Source organism: Chinchilla lanigera, unplaced genomic scaffold (genome assembly GCF_000276665.1).
Source record: "Chinchilla lanigera isolate Chin_1 unplaced genomic scaffold, ChiLan1.0 scaffold00029, whole genome shotgun sequence".
NCBI classification, from domain to species: domain Eukaryota; kingdom Metazoa; phylum Chordata; class Mammalia; order Rodentia; family Chinchillidae; genus Chinchilla; species Chinchilla lanigera.
The window spans coordinates 1752913-1767249 of NW_004955430.1; the positions used below are offsets into that span (position 1 = coordinate 1752913).

At 41.7% G+C, this 14337-nt stretch overlaps 1 protein-coding gene across 9 annotated transcripts in view; it reads right to left on the minus strand.

Moving 5' to 3' along the window:
• Pxk (PX domain containing serine/threonine kinase) overlaps positions 1–14337 on the minus strand; it is a 66467-nt gene that overhangs the window by 38705 nt on the left and 13425 nt on the right. For 8 of the 9 annotated variants that reach the window (XM_005387294.2, XM_013515643.1, XM_013515647.1 and 5 more), the window contains 2 exons: positions 12140–12190; positions 5906–5953 (listed from right to left, as the gene is read on the minus strand). The gene's annotated coding sequence lies outside the window, so the exon portion shown is untranslated. Of the gene's footprint in view, positions 1–5905; positions 5954–6080; positions 6165–12139; positions 12191–14337 lie in introns of those variants that run through there. The other variant, XM_005387295.2, reaches the window with a different exon arrangement.

Below are 14337 nucleotides of genomic sequence, written 5' to 3' on the forward strand. Positions count from 1 at the left end.
CTTTCAAAGAGCAGTGCTATTCGACCCTTGTGCTTGTATCAGCTCAGTCCTGGCGGCGCGTGTATCGATTGATGGTAAGGACATCCTGAACTCAGAAAGGGATGCGGTCTCAACCACACGTGCGCAAATCGAGCTTCGACTGCTCCGCTCCGTGCTTTTGGAGCGACAACGATGCAGCGCAGTGAAGACCTTGAAGGTGATCCTGGACCTGAGGAAAGGCTGGCTGGCAATGCCACCACCGCCTGTTTCTCTAGCACCTGTACAAATACGTCGGAGGGCAATTATAGTGAATTTTCTATGCTGGCATAACTTACTGGTAGGCAAGACACTTAAATTTCAGGTTACTTTTCTTCATTCCTACAATCAGGCTTTCCCTAATTGCAGTTCTTTTATTAGCTAAATAAAATGCTATGAAAAAGTGTATTATTTATCTATGACACACACAAACCAATGGCTGTATTTTATTTTTACTCAGGGGCATAAAATATTAAGTCAAGGGTAATACGTAACCTAAAACACAACTCTTTTAAACCTTTTTATGAAATCACAGAATGTCACCTTTGTGTGTGATTGCACGCATGTGTGCACCCAGAGATACGCCTCCACAGGCACAAAAAGTATCTACAGGACTCAGACCATTGCTTAACAACTGCACCTCTGGGAGTAAGCTGTTAGTAATTTTTATTTTTTTACTATGAAATGTCTACAATGCTCATTTACTAGCCCTTTCTTTTTTTACTAGTTAACACCATCACTTTAGCTTGTGTTAGGTTATGGTAATTTTTCGTTTTTGCTTTGTTTTCTGAGGTAGACTCTCATGATACAGTCCAAGCTTCATTCTTCTCTCCTCAGCCTCGGAGTCCCAGGATCACCGACTTGCACCACTGTGCCTAGCAGTAATATTCCTTCTGTTATGTCTCAAAACTTGTACCGAACAAGAGCTCTGGGTTGCAAAAGAGGATTTATTTTTTGCACCTGTCCATTAAGTTTTAGTACATTTTCAATTAAACATGAAAGAAAATCCCCTCTATCAAATTGATTATATACACAATGAGGATAAGAAAAAAATTACTACTAACCTGTAATCAAGACACTAACTAGCTCGTACCACTCCCACACAGCCTACCTGAACCCCACACCACCCATCCCACAGACATCGTCATGTCTGACATCACTAGATTCAAGCCCCAATATTTTGGCTATTTTTCATTCAAGGGGGGGACACTAGAATGAATTTGATGAAATATTTGTCTTGAAATGTGAGGCCTCTAAGCTTTAATCAATTTTTCTTTCTTTGTTTATTGGAGACAGGGTCTTGCTATGTGGTTCAGGCTGGCGTGGACTCACTATGTAGGCCAGGCTGGCCTTGCACTTGCCCAGCTCAATCTATTTTTCAAGGCTTCATTTCACTGTAGGAAAATCTACTGATCAAACATCCGCTCCCTTCTTCCAAATCATCAAAGAATTCTGTTTTGCTTACAGCTTCTATTATACTGTAGTGTCCCTGCTACATGAGACAGGCTTAAAGTAAAGACTTCATAATAAATACCACTTAAAGTACAAAACCATATAATGTGAGTTTTTTGTTGTTGTTTTTCTTTTGAGACAGGTTCTCTCTATGTAGTTTGTGCTGGCCTTGAATTCACTAGGTAGTCCAGGCTGGGCTCAAACTCACAGTGATCTTCCTGCCTCAGCTTCCTGAGGGCTGGTATATAGGCATGCACCACCATGCCCAGCTTATATGTGTTGTTTTCAAATTTTCTTTAAAAAAAGATTTCTTTTTTTTGGTCGGGGGAGTGGTTTCCGGTACTGGGAATCGAACTCACAACCTTGCACTTGCCAGGCAGGCGCTGTGCCGCTGAGCTAAATCCTCAGCCCCTCTTTAAAAAAAGATTAGCATTCAAGAGACATTTATTTACTATTTCAGCTTTCTCCCATGATATCTAAAATGCTTACCAACCACAGAATACAAAATTTGGAAAGCCAATGCCTATTAGAAGGGCGGGGACAATACAGTGCCAGCACACAGACTGTCTCTTCGCCACCGATCTCCTAGACACCTCTGCAGTGAGGACTTCAGGCCAGAACACCCATCACCTCATTTTACCAGCATTCCCCTTTAATAGGCCCTACCAAGTCCCTTCTTCACCTCCTCTGAAAAGGAAAAGAGGATAACACAGCAAGCAGAGAACCTCAGATTCCATTCCTATCAACTACAGCGCGATAATGCAAAACATGACCCCCAAGGAGGCTCCAGAACCCTCATTTGACCTGTACTAGCCTAGCAGAAACCTCTATGTGACAAACTACATCCCAGTCTCACAAGCACCAGCTTTCACCTGGAGGAAAAGCCTTCAAACGCCAACTCTCATCTCTTATTCTCTTGCATCATTAGATCTTAGTGTCCTGCAAACCACCTTCAATTATATTTCAGGCCGTAGTCCAGTGAGCTCTAAGCTCTTGACAGACCTTTAATTTGTTCCAATTTCCTCCCCAAAGTCAACGATGGTAGTAAAACTGGAATTGCAAAAATTCACATCATGTGAGACTTCAGAAGTTACCCTCACTTCGGGTGTGAAAGCGAAGCCTAGGAGGAGAAACGAGAGGCTCAAGGTCTCGGTGCTGGCAGAGGGAAGGGCTGGGGCTCTTCCCAAGTGCAAAGGGAAGGTTCCTTTGCCCTCTGCCCAGTTCCTACCATTTCAACCAAGTGCTCCTTTCTTTTTCTTCATTATAAACTATCCACTTAGATAGCTGGTGTCTTGACATTGCATTTATTTAAAATAAGGTGATGATTTTGTTGTTGTTACAATATATTCTCACTATAAAATTTTTGGAAAATATAGATGTTTTCTACTTTTCTGCTTATATAGTTTACATCAATGTGTTTGTGCAGACTTTGGAAAGTAGAGCAGGTATAAAGAACCAGAAGAAAACATAACACATAATCTGATGCCCGGGGGATCACCACTGCTAGCATTCTGGCATGTTTCCTTCCAAGTCTCAATGTTTCAAAAATCCTTCACACGGCACATACAACTTTACATTATGCTTTATTTCCACTTGGGTATGTTCCTGCTGGTCTCAGATACCACTCCATATATGTATTATACTGCTCGTTTTTCTTGTTGTTGCTGTTGTTTCTTTTGCTTTTTTGTCTTTCTGAGACAGGGTCTCACTATGCAGTTCAGGCTGGCATTGAGCTCAGTTTGTAGCCCAGGCTGGTCTTGAACTCGCAATGATCCTCCTGCCTCAGCCTCCCGAGTGCTGGGATTACAGGCGTGCGCCACCAGGCCCAGCTACTTCTCGTTCTTCAACAGGAACTATTTATCTGTCAGAAGTACTGAACCGTGAGTCGGGCGTGGTGGTGCACTCCTGTAATCCCAGCACTCGGGAGGCTGAGGCAGGAGGAGCATTGTGAGTTCAAGACCAGCCTGGGCTACAAAGTGAGCCAAGGCCAGCCTGAACTGCAGAGTGAGACCCTATCTGAAAAAGACAGAAAAAAAAAAAAGTACTGAACAGTGAAAATCACGTCATGGCTCAATCTGCAGTTCTGGAGTCCTTTTCATCTGTTTTTAGAAGGTGTTTTGAAATTATCTTGTTGCCAAAAAGCCATATGTGCTTTCTTCTGCTTGTTTACTTGGAGCCATCTCCCACTGAAGGGATGTCTGGCTGTACTCTGCTCAACTCAAGCCAACATCAACACAAGTGACTCTTTGCCTTTGAAGTAAGATGCACACTGAAAGTCCTCATTTTAAAAGGAAAAATTATACTGAAGCAAAAATAAAACTCTATTCTATCAAAAAGGGCCATAAGTGAAAAATCATAGAGGTTTAGGCTTATATTCCCATATTAAAAGCAAATGGGCTGGGCGCAGTGGTGCACATTTGTAATCTCAGCACTCAGGAGGCTGACGCAGGAGGATCTTTGTGAGTTCGAGACTAACCTGGGCTACAAAGTGAGCTCAAGGCGAGCCTAAACTGCCTGTCTCAAAAAACAAACAAAACAAAGCAAATAGGATACAAAACCCTCTTTCCTACCAGCACTCTCAGAGATTGAGTTTAGGCAATTTCAAGTTTCCATGGGTCTTACTCAAAAAAAAACACATTGTACAAAGATCACTTCCATGCTTTAATACTATGCAAAGGTTTGTTTGTACATAAAGGTTCAAACACAGCAGCAGGCTCAGAGCTAACTCTCCAAATGTTCACACCATTGTGGGTCACTAACACTAGTGGGAAGATCGTCCCTGGAAAATCTGCTATGGGAACAAACTATGCATCAGTGCTTTCTCTTTAAAGCTATCACAAGCCTAGCCTCTGTCCAAATGCACAGAATGTGCAATTAAAACTCATAAGTGAAACAAACAGAATCTGACCTCTGCCAGTATTCTCTCTGGAGATTTAAACTGGTCATGCTAAAATTAAAGAAGACAACATGTCAAATGCATGACCATGCGGCAATTACATAAACGTCTAGACACTCAGGCTGATACTTTCGTAAGGAAAATAAGGTACTCATGCTTTCAGCAGTATTGCAAATGAAGTTTGGGCTCCACAAACGCTATTTTCTGAAGTCTGACGGATGAAACGTGGTCGTTTGAAGGAAGGAGAGCACCGCGCTTCCTCCTAGCCAGCCGTCCACCTGACCTTTAAGGACTGCACTAGGGCTCACACAGAACACTTGGTGGCTAGCAGGGAGCAGTTCTTTGCCTCCTGGCTGAGCTAGTTATATGCCAAGCACTCTGGCCTGGCTGAAAAGTGTTTCTGTTACCACTCAAATTTTAGGTATGCCCCAGGCCCAGTAGCCTGAGTTCAGCAGCCCACGTTACTTGAAGAGCAATCTACCCAGGGAGACACTGTTGTTATTCCCAGTGCTTCCTGTGGTGCAGCACCCCCGAAACCAGACTCTTCCACCATTACCAGCCCCCGGCTGTTTCCAGACAGACTGCAGCTCATCCTTTCCATTACAGCCACCGAGTTAGAACACATCACAGGAATTTCAAAATACGCCCTTCAGAGCAAAAGCAGTCCTAATCTGTGAAACACAGATGATACGTCAGGACTACGACTGTTTTAAAATAGTCTTGCACTCAGCTGCACGGTAACTATTAATTATAAATCACTTGTTTATCCCAAACATTTGTTTGGTTGGTTGCTTTCTGTTTTTCTGAGACAGGGTCTCATCATACAGTTGAGCCTGACCTTGAACTTGCAGAGATCCTGTCTTTGCTTCCCAAGGCCAAATGCTTGTTTCTGGAGCCACACATCACCTGTTAGGGTATCTCCCCTTTGCCAAGGAAATCTGTTACACTCTTGTTCCTGATATGCCATTTGCTGTAGTTCGGATTCTGAACGTCCTCCAAAGGCCCATGTGTTAGAACTTTGGTCCTGAGAGTGGCAGAACCTTGAGTGGCCTAGTAGGGGCTCTTTGGGCTGCCTGGTAGCTCCTAGGTCATTGTGGACACGCCCTAGGAAGGCATATGGGACATCTCCCTCCTGATCATCCTTTCTTTTGTTTTCTGGCCATACTGTTCCACGATGATGTGCTGCCTCACCCCAGGCCAGAGCAACAGGACCAACTGATCACAGACTGAAACCCCAAAACTGTGAGCCAAAATACATCTTTCCTCTTTGTCAATTGACTATCTCAGGTATTTACTTACAGTGATGGAAAGGTAACAAACAGTGTTTCCAAACAATTTCAAAGACACTGTAAGCAGAGTGTGGTGGCGCACGCCTGTAATCCCAGCACTCGGGAGGCTGAGGCAGGAGGATCGTCATGAGTTCAAGACAAGCCTGAGCTACAAAGTGAGCTCAAGGCCAGTCTGAACTGCATAGTGAGACCTCGCCTCAAAAAGACAAACAAAAAAAAAGACACTGTATTGCTGTAGTTTGCAAACATGTACCTGCAAGCTGTTGTTCAGTAAATCAAAGTCACTGTATCTTCGAACAATCTGTAAGAGACAAGACAGCGGTGTTTTGATTCAAGAAGGACACCTCTTTCCATTTCCCTTAACATTTTCTGCCACGCTAGAGCTGTGGCACGTGTGATAAGTGGGCTATGGCCTTTCTGGTACTTACCCTGTTTAACCTCGCAGATGCAGAAAACAGGCCTAGTCATGCCCAAGTGGCTGCGCCATGCCAAAATGTTTATCGCCAGACAACTCAAAAGACACCAAGAGATAAGTGAAAGTATTTGTTCCCAGGGCAAACAGTCTTTCAAACAACTTTCTTATTAACCAGGTTCATGGAGACGAAATAATGATTACCAAAAAAAAAGTTTAATGCAGCAGGGAATCCAAAAGAAAGGCAAAAGAAATGGGCAGCTCTGAGCCCACTTCATCCTTGCTGTGGCTAAAACTTGTGCCAGGTGAGGCCCTGAAGCCTGGACTGCACCCACAGGTAGGGCTGCCCTAACTTGCCCTGATTTCTCTCAGGCTCTCCCTCTTGGTAGACAGTCTATTCCCCACTGCCTATTTTCTTCTGTGTGTTGATGCCCTTGATTAGACCACAACCAAATGCTGGTAGCTCTGGATAAAAACATTATTCCACATTTGAATAATTTTACAACAGCATTTTTTTTCTGATTGATTGACTGATTGATTGTATTAGAGACTGAACCCAGGGCCTTCACACTGAGCTGTATCTCCAGTCCTTTTAAATCTTTTTTTTATTTATTTTGAGACCGAGCGTCACTAAGTTGCCCAGGCTTGGCTCAAACTTGTGATTCTTCTGCCTCGGCCTCCCAGAGTGCTAGGATTACAGGCCAGTACCAACATGCCCAGCTTGACTTCAGCTTTTATTAGCAATTCTCAAATGTTAGTGTGTAGAACAATTACCAGGAATTTACCAGGAAACCCACACACAGAGAGTCTAATTGAGTAGGTCTTGGGGGAGCCTGAGAGGACATTTCTGTTGAGTACTCAGAAGTCTCCAGTGCAGTGGAACTAGGAAACTGCGGCAGGGCTTGATTCTTCTAGTAGGATGCTGCTCTTTGTCCTGCTTGTCAAATAAATATCAGAGAGTTAAATAAAAGACCTCTCTGATAAGAACGAAAGATAGTGAGATAACTAACCAGAGAACAGGCAAGTTCCCACGCTGTTCTGCCGAGGATCTAAGTAAGGTGACCTCGGACAGGTTACACCTCAAATGTAAAATGAGGGTACTAGTACCACATAGGATTGGTTTAGAGTGAATTAATGTGCTTGAACCAGTGCTGAATACTTCATAAATACTAAACAAATGTAAAATGTAATAATTATTTTTTTTAAAAAGCAGTTGGAAATTCTAGGCAATGTGTGGGCCACTGTGGTCAGAACTGCTTAAAGTGGGGAAAAAACTCAGGCTGGGCTGTGAAGTGCAAGGTAGGACTTTTGGAAGGAGGAGGGATGGTAAATACAATTACTAAAGCAGGAGACTTCTAGGAAGATGGTGGAGTGGTGAACAGCAGAGAAAGAGCCTCTTCAAGATTTGGTGTCCAGATACCGGAATGCAGCAAAACGTGAGGAAGAGAAGAAGGAGGGAAGTAGCTTCCCAGGATTCAGTAAGGATCTAAAGCAAGAACTGAAGCCCCCAGGAGAGGGAAGAGATCTCAGCACAGAAGGAGGTGGCAGGCAGTGCTTTCTCCCTGAGCCCTGACCCACTGCCTTGGAGGGGCAACTCAAACCTGCAGACCCACGCTGACTGCTGGAGACCCCAGAGACCTCCATGGAGAAATGTACCAGCGCAACGGAGCAGCGGGCACAGCAGACTGCAGGAGCTCGTGAGTTATTGGGGTTCAGATGTCCCCTGGGAGAGGGCAAGTGGCCCACAGCCATCTTGGAGGGAAGTTCAGAACTCAGAGCAGCTGCAGGCTGGCTCCAGTGGCAGAGTGAGGTGGAACCAAGTTCAAGTCAGCAGGATGTCGAGGGGCTTTCCAGCCACCAGGAGGCACACGGAGTGTTTCAGGGTGAACAAATCGGGTTCCAGCCTCACAGCCAGAAACCAGCCTGAACTTCAGTGGAAAGGTACAGGCTTGCTGGGATTAACCAATGTCGATCTGGGCTCTGCCTGCCAGTGACAGCAGAGATACACCTTCAGTGGATATTGTTTTCTTCTTTTTTTTGTTTTTTGTTTTGTTTTTTTCTTGTTTGTTCTTGTTTTTATGATTGTGAACATTGTTTCTAGTTTTATTGTTGTTGTTGTTCTGTTCTTGTTTGTATTTCTTTCTTCCCTCCTGTCTTCTGTACCAGCTTCTCAAAGTCTGAATAATCTTCCTTTGTATTCCACCTTTGTTTCTAATCCCTTCCTCCTCTTCTATTTGTCTATTTTTTCCCCTACTCCCTTTGAAAATTTCTCCCCAAGGGTAAAATTGCCGTATCAAGGGCATACAGTATACACTTTCTGGTTTGTTTTAGCTTTCATCATATAATCACAAATCTAGTTCATACAGCTAAAGGTGGCAAATTAATAGTTATCACAATTTGTCATTTTCTAGCCTGTGTTTAATGCTATTATTATTACTGACTGTACTACTTTAGTCAAGGTGACATAGTTGTTCTTCCTGGTATGCCAACACTGAGATTGCCTAAGGGTCATAAACAATACTATAGGCCAGTGCTGAAGAACCACAGGCTAGGCCAAGAACACAACAACTTCTCATCCACAATAAATTAAAGAGGTAGGGAGTCAGGCATGGTGGTGCAGGCCTGTAATCCCAGCACTCGGGAGGCTGAGGCAGGAGGATCACTGAGAGTCCAAGACCAGCCTGGGCCACAAAGTGAGCTCAAGGCCAGCCTGTACTGCATAGCGAGACCCTGTCTCAAAAAGACACACAGACATACAGAAGAAAAAAAAAGAGGCAGTATCTTGCAACAGACTCAAAACCCAAAAGCCAGCTATATTTGGAAGACATCTCTGAGAGGTAGTCGTTTCCTAAGGGTTCTCAATACTAGCAATAATATTGCTTCTTGGCCTTTTGGCTAAGATCAAGGGTAGTATCAATACTAGCAATAAAGCTACCTGTCACAAGCAATTTACAAGTACCAACCAAGGAATTAAACTTAAAAAAAAAAGAAAAGAAAATGAGAAGACACAGAAGCAAGATGCAACCCCAAACTTCACGCTCACCAGAGGCAAACCCAGGGAGCACTAAGGTGGAACAATATGAAAGCCACCCTCCTGGACTCTCTGAAGTGGTAATACAGTAGAAGTAACAAAGCAGATGAATGAGGCTCTAGAAAAAAAATCAAATCTGAAATAATTTCTCAGATAACTACAGAGATTGTGACCATAATGAAGGACATGGATAGTGACGATAGAGCAGATACAGATAAAAAAAACTATACAAGTTTAGGAAAATGATGGAAACATAAGTGCCCATCATAGGAAAGAAATGGAATCCATGAAACAAATGCAACAGATATCCAGGAGATTAAAAATTCTATTGAAAGTATATGCAGCAGAATGGGCTGATGTAAGGTCAGAATATCAAATATAGAAGACAAGACTACAGTTAGTGACTGTAAGAAGAAAGATTTCTTAAAAACAGCAAGGGGTCATGAAAATCAATCCAACAGCTGCTAGATGATGTATAGAAGAATAACAAGATTGATCAGAATCAATGGAAAAGCAGAAGATAGGGCAAATGACATTAAAAAAACCTATTCACAGAAGTAAGAGCAGAGGGGCTGGGGCTATAGCTCAGCAGCATGGAGCCTGCCTGGCAAGTGCAAGGTTGAGAGTTCAGTTCCTAGTATCAAAAAAAAAAAAAAAAAAAGAAGTAATAGCAGAAAACTTCCCAAGCAGGGAAAATAATTACACATACACTTAAGTGAGGCATATACAATTCCAGTAAGCCATGACCAAAATAAATCTATACCAAGAGATATAATATGAAAGATTCTAGAAATTCAAATTCAACACAAGAACAGAATATTAAAAGCTGCTAGGAGAGCTGGGCGTGGTGGCACATGCCTGTAATCCCAGCACTTGGAAGGCTGAGGCAGGAGAATCATGCAAGTTTGAGATCAGCCGAGGCTACAAAGTGAGCTCAAGGTCAGCCTGAACTGCACAGTGAGACCCTGTCTCAAAAAGACAAAAAATAAATAAATAAATAAAATAAAGGCTGCTAGAGAAGAGAAATCACTTATTTCAAGCCCTAAAAGAAAACAACCTCCATCCCAGACTGATGTACCTTTCAAAATTGATGGAGAAATAAGATACTTCCATGACAAAGAACATCTGATGAAATTCTTGACCACCAAGCCAGCACTCCAAACTGTTCTGAAGTTTGGGCACTAAATACCAGAGCACCCAACTATATAAACCAAATATTAACAGACATGAAAAATCAAATAAGCACTAATACAATTGTGATGGGGGACCTCAATACCCCACTGTCACAAACAGATCAACTAGACAAAAAATCAACAATGAAATATCAGAACTGAACCAAACTTTTGAACAAATGGACTTTGCATATGTCCAGAGTACAGACACAACATCAGAATACACATTCTTTTCAGCTGCACATGGGACATTCTCCAAAATAGATCACACACCAGCTCACAGAACATGCTTAAATAAATGCAAAGGAACTGAAATTATGGGGAAATCAATGAATAAATAGGAAATCAATGTCAAAAGAAACCACAAAAACGTCATAAACAATGGAAATTAAATGAAACTCTCCTGAACAACCAATGGGTCACAGATTAAAGAAAAAATTAGACCGTGTCTACAATTAAACAATAATGCAATATAACACATGAGCACTTATGGATGCAATGAAAGCAATCTTCTTTTTTAAAGGGAAAGCAATCTTTTTTTTTAAGAGGGAAATTTATAGTGGTGAATTTCCATATTAGAAAAACAGAGCGAGGTCAGATAAACAACCTAATGTTAAACCTCAAGTTTCTAGAAAAAGAAGAGCAAGTCAAGGCCAGCAATCATACAAGGGAGGAAATTATAAAGATCAGAGCAGAAATTAATGCAATTAAGATTAAGAAAGCAATATAAGAATGAATGAAGAGTTAGTTCCTTGAAAGATTAAGTAAAATTGACAAACCCTTTGCCAACTTTATCAAAAAAAGGAAAGACTCACATCCAAGCAACTAGGAATGAAAAGGGTGAAATCACAACAGATCCTGCAGAAATCCAGAAGATCAATACCTACTTTGAGAACCTGTATTCCTAGATACTTATGAATTATGAAAGCTGAATCAAGAAGAAATAAAAATTGGACATAATCCAGAAATAGAAACAATCTTAAATCTATCAACTGGTGAATTAATAGATTATAATGGGATATTATCTACAACAAAGGAAAATTATTTAGCCCATAAAGGTAAATGAAGTAGTTATCCACATCGTAATGTGGGTAAACTCTGAACACACAGTTTTGGGAACTGAGGTCAGGAAGAAATAGTGAGTGATTGTGAACAGATATGTAATTTCTTTTGGGGATCATGAAAATGTACTAATACTGACTGTGATGATGGATGTACAACATGAATATTCTAAAAATCATTGAATTATTTACTTTAAAAGGGTGAATTTTATCTCATCTTTTTGGATCTCAAAAAAGTTGATATTTAAAATATTTTTTAAAAAATTACTAAAACAGGAAAGAATGAACTCTCCAATACAGAACTCAGCCACCCTCTGCAAGTCAACTGGCATGGGAAGGAGCCCTAGATCTGTCCAGAAGTCTTTTCTCTTTGAAGCCCCTGTACAGGAACACAGAGCCTGAGACCCCAAGAAGACTCTCCCAGTCTCACTAGAAGTTGCCTACAAGTGGACTTGGATGTCCTTGAAATGCCGTGCTTCACAGTGTACAACATCTAGGACACTGCCTTACCCTTCTACCTGGTAGATTGAATTCTATCCTCATGTGCCTAAACTATGGCTATGTGTATCTTGTTCTGGGTTGCGCTAGAGACAAACTCCTACACACTTTCTGGTAATACCACACATAATTTAATCAAACAACTGGCAATAGGAAAGCCTTTTATAAAACTCACCTTAAAGTTGAAGGCTTATAGCTAAAAGAGATATGACTTAAATTATATGAGTGCTCTGTTTTCCAGATTTTTAGATGCCCTAAATTAGGGTTTGGTCACAAGTTCAAAGATTTTTTCAAACTAACAATACATACTCACCTGCCAGCTGTTTTCTACAGAAATTCCTCTTTGAACTCGAATAATATATTCCTAAAGGGGGGGAAGGGAGAAAAAGAGTCTCAGTTATAAAATCATACAATTAAAAATGAGTACAAATATCGGGGCTGGGGATTTAGCTCAGCGGCAAAAGCGCCTGCCTGGCAAGTGCAAGGTCGTGAGTTCGGTTCCCGGTACCGGAGAAAAAACCAAAAAATGAGTACAAATATCAAAGTAGATGTCAGAGGGGAAAAAAAGGTATAAACTGTGCATCTTTAATCTGAAAATCCAAAATTCTCTGACATCTGAAACTTTTTGAGCCTACACATGATGTTCAAAAAGTTTCAGATTTGGGGGTTAGAGATGAAGTTCACTGGTAGAGCCCTTGCCCAGACTGTGGGAGGGAGACCCTGGGTTTGACCTTCAGCCCTGGCCCCCCCCAAATTAAAGATTTTGGAGCATTTCAAATTCTCAGATTAGGGATATCTAAGTGGTACAGTAGATGCAAATACTCAAACTATACCAGAGACAGACAGGGAGATAACATAAAGACAAAAGGGTGATCTACCAGGAAGATGCGGCAACCCTAAATGTGTATACACTGAACAATAGAACCACCAGGTATGGTGGTGCACACCTGTAATCCCAGCACCCAGAGGCTTAGGCAGGAGGATCAAGGCAGGAGGCTGCGGTAGGAGGACCATTGTGAGTTGAGACCAGCCTGGGCTACAACTGAGCTCAAGGCCAGCCTGAGCTGCATACCGAGACCCTGTCTCAAAAAGACTAAATAAATAAATGAATAAAATAAACAAACAACAGAACCATAAAAGACATCATGCAAAAACTGATAGATTGAAAGAAAAAAGATCAACCCACGATTGTAGTTGAAAACTTCAACACTCCCCTCTTAGCAATTGAAAGAACAACAGAAAGCCAGAAAGGATATAACAGAACTCAACAATACTATCAAACAATAGCATTTATGGAACACTCCATTCAGTAACAGAAGAATACAAATTCTTTTCAAGTGACCAGGTGTCACAGACCAATATTAACTACACCCTGAGCCATAAAACACACATCAACAAATTCAAAATGGAAATTAATACAAAGGTAACAGCAAAATCTCCAAAATGTTTGAAACCAAGTAACACACCTCTAGCCAGGGATATAGCTCAGTGGCATAGCGCCTGCCTGGCCAGCATGAGGTCATGAGTTCAATTCCCAGTACAAACAAAAACAAAAACAAAACCCCACACTTCTAAATCATCCATGGTCAAAGAGGAAATTTCAAGAGAAAAAAAAAACACATTGAACTAAAAAAAAAAAAAAAAAATACAAGATTTGGGCTTAGAACATGATATACCAAAGTTCGGTGCCTTGGCATGCTAAATACCTTGAACTCAGGGAAAGGAGATTAGAAACAAGATCTTTCTGACATTCTCCTGCCCTTCCTTCTCTTCTACAAGGTAGGCCACAGTAACTAGAATTCCTCTTTCTCAAAGTGGGTGATAGAAACTAAAATCCCTCTCCCCCAAAGCCAGCCACAAGACCTAGAAATATTATTCTACCCTGCCTCTGGCTTTCCATGTGGCCACAAATAAATTTTCTGATCTGCCTTGTCTGATAATGGATAAGAATACCCTCTTTTCAGAAAGGGTCCTACCAGGTACCTAGAAGAAAGAAATGTTACCTAGAGGGGTGGAGAAGAATCTTGACAGACAGGCCTTTCTGGGCTGCCCAGTGATCTTTCACCGTGAGAACATACCCTTTGTCTGGTCACAATTAAGAATGGCCGTCCGTTCTTCACCAAACACAAGTATAAAGACAAACGGTTTTCCCTGAGTCTTTGGGTCTTTATTGCTGGTACTCTACACAGTCAGAGAAATTTCTCTAGTAACCTACCACAGAAATGATCCCTGAGGGCCAGGGATATAGCTCAGCGGCACAGTGCCTGCCTGGCAAGCGTGAGGTCGTGAGTTTGATTCCCGGAACAACAACAAAAAAAATGATCCCTGAAAGTATTGGGCCTTTATTTCTGCAGGTTCCAAGCACATGTAAAACACTGATCAAATATATCTGTTATGCTGTTCTCCTGTTCATCTGTGTTGGCCAGTTTTTACATCAAAGCTATCCTGGAACCCTAAGTGAGAAGAGGAAATTGTTCCTGCCTACAACAACATATCAAATTTATGAGACAC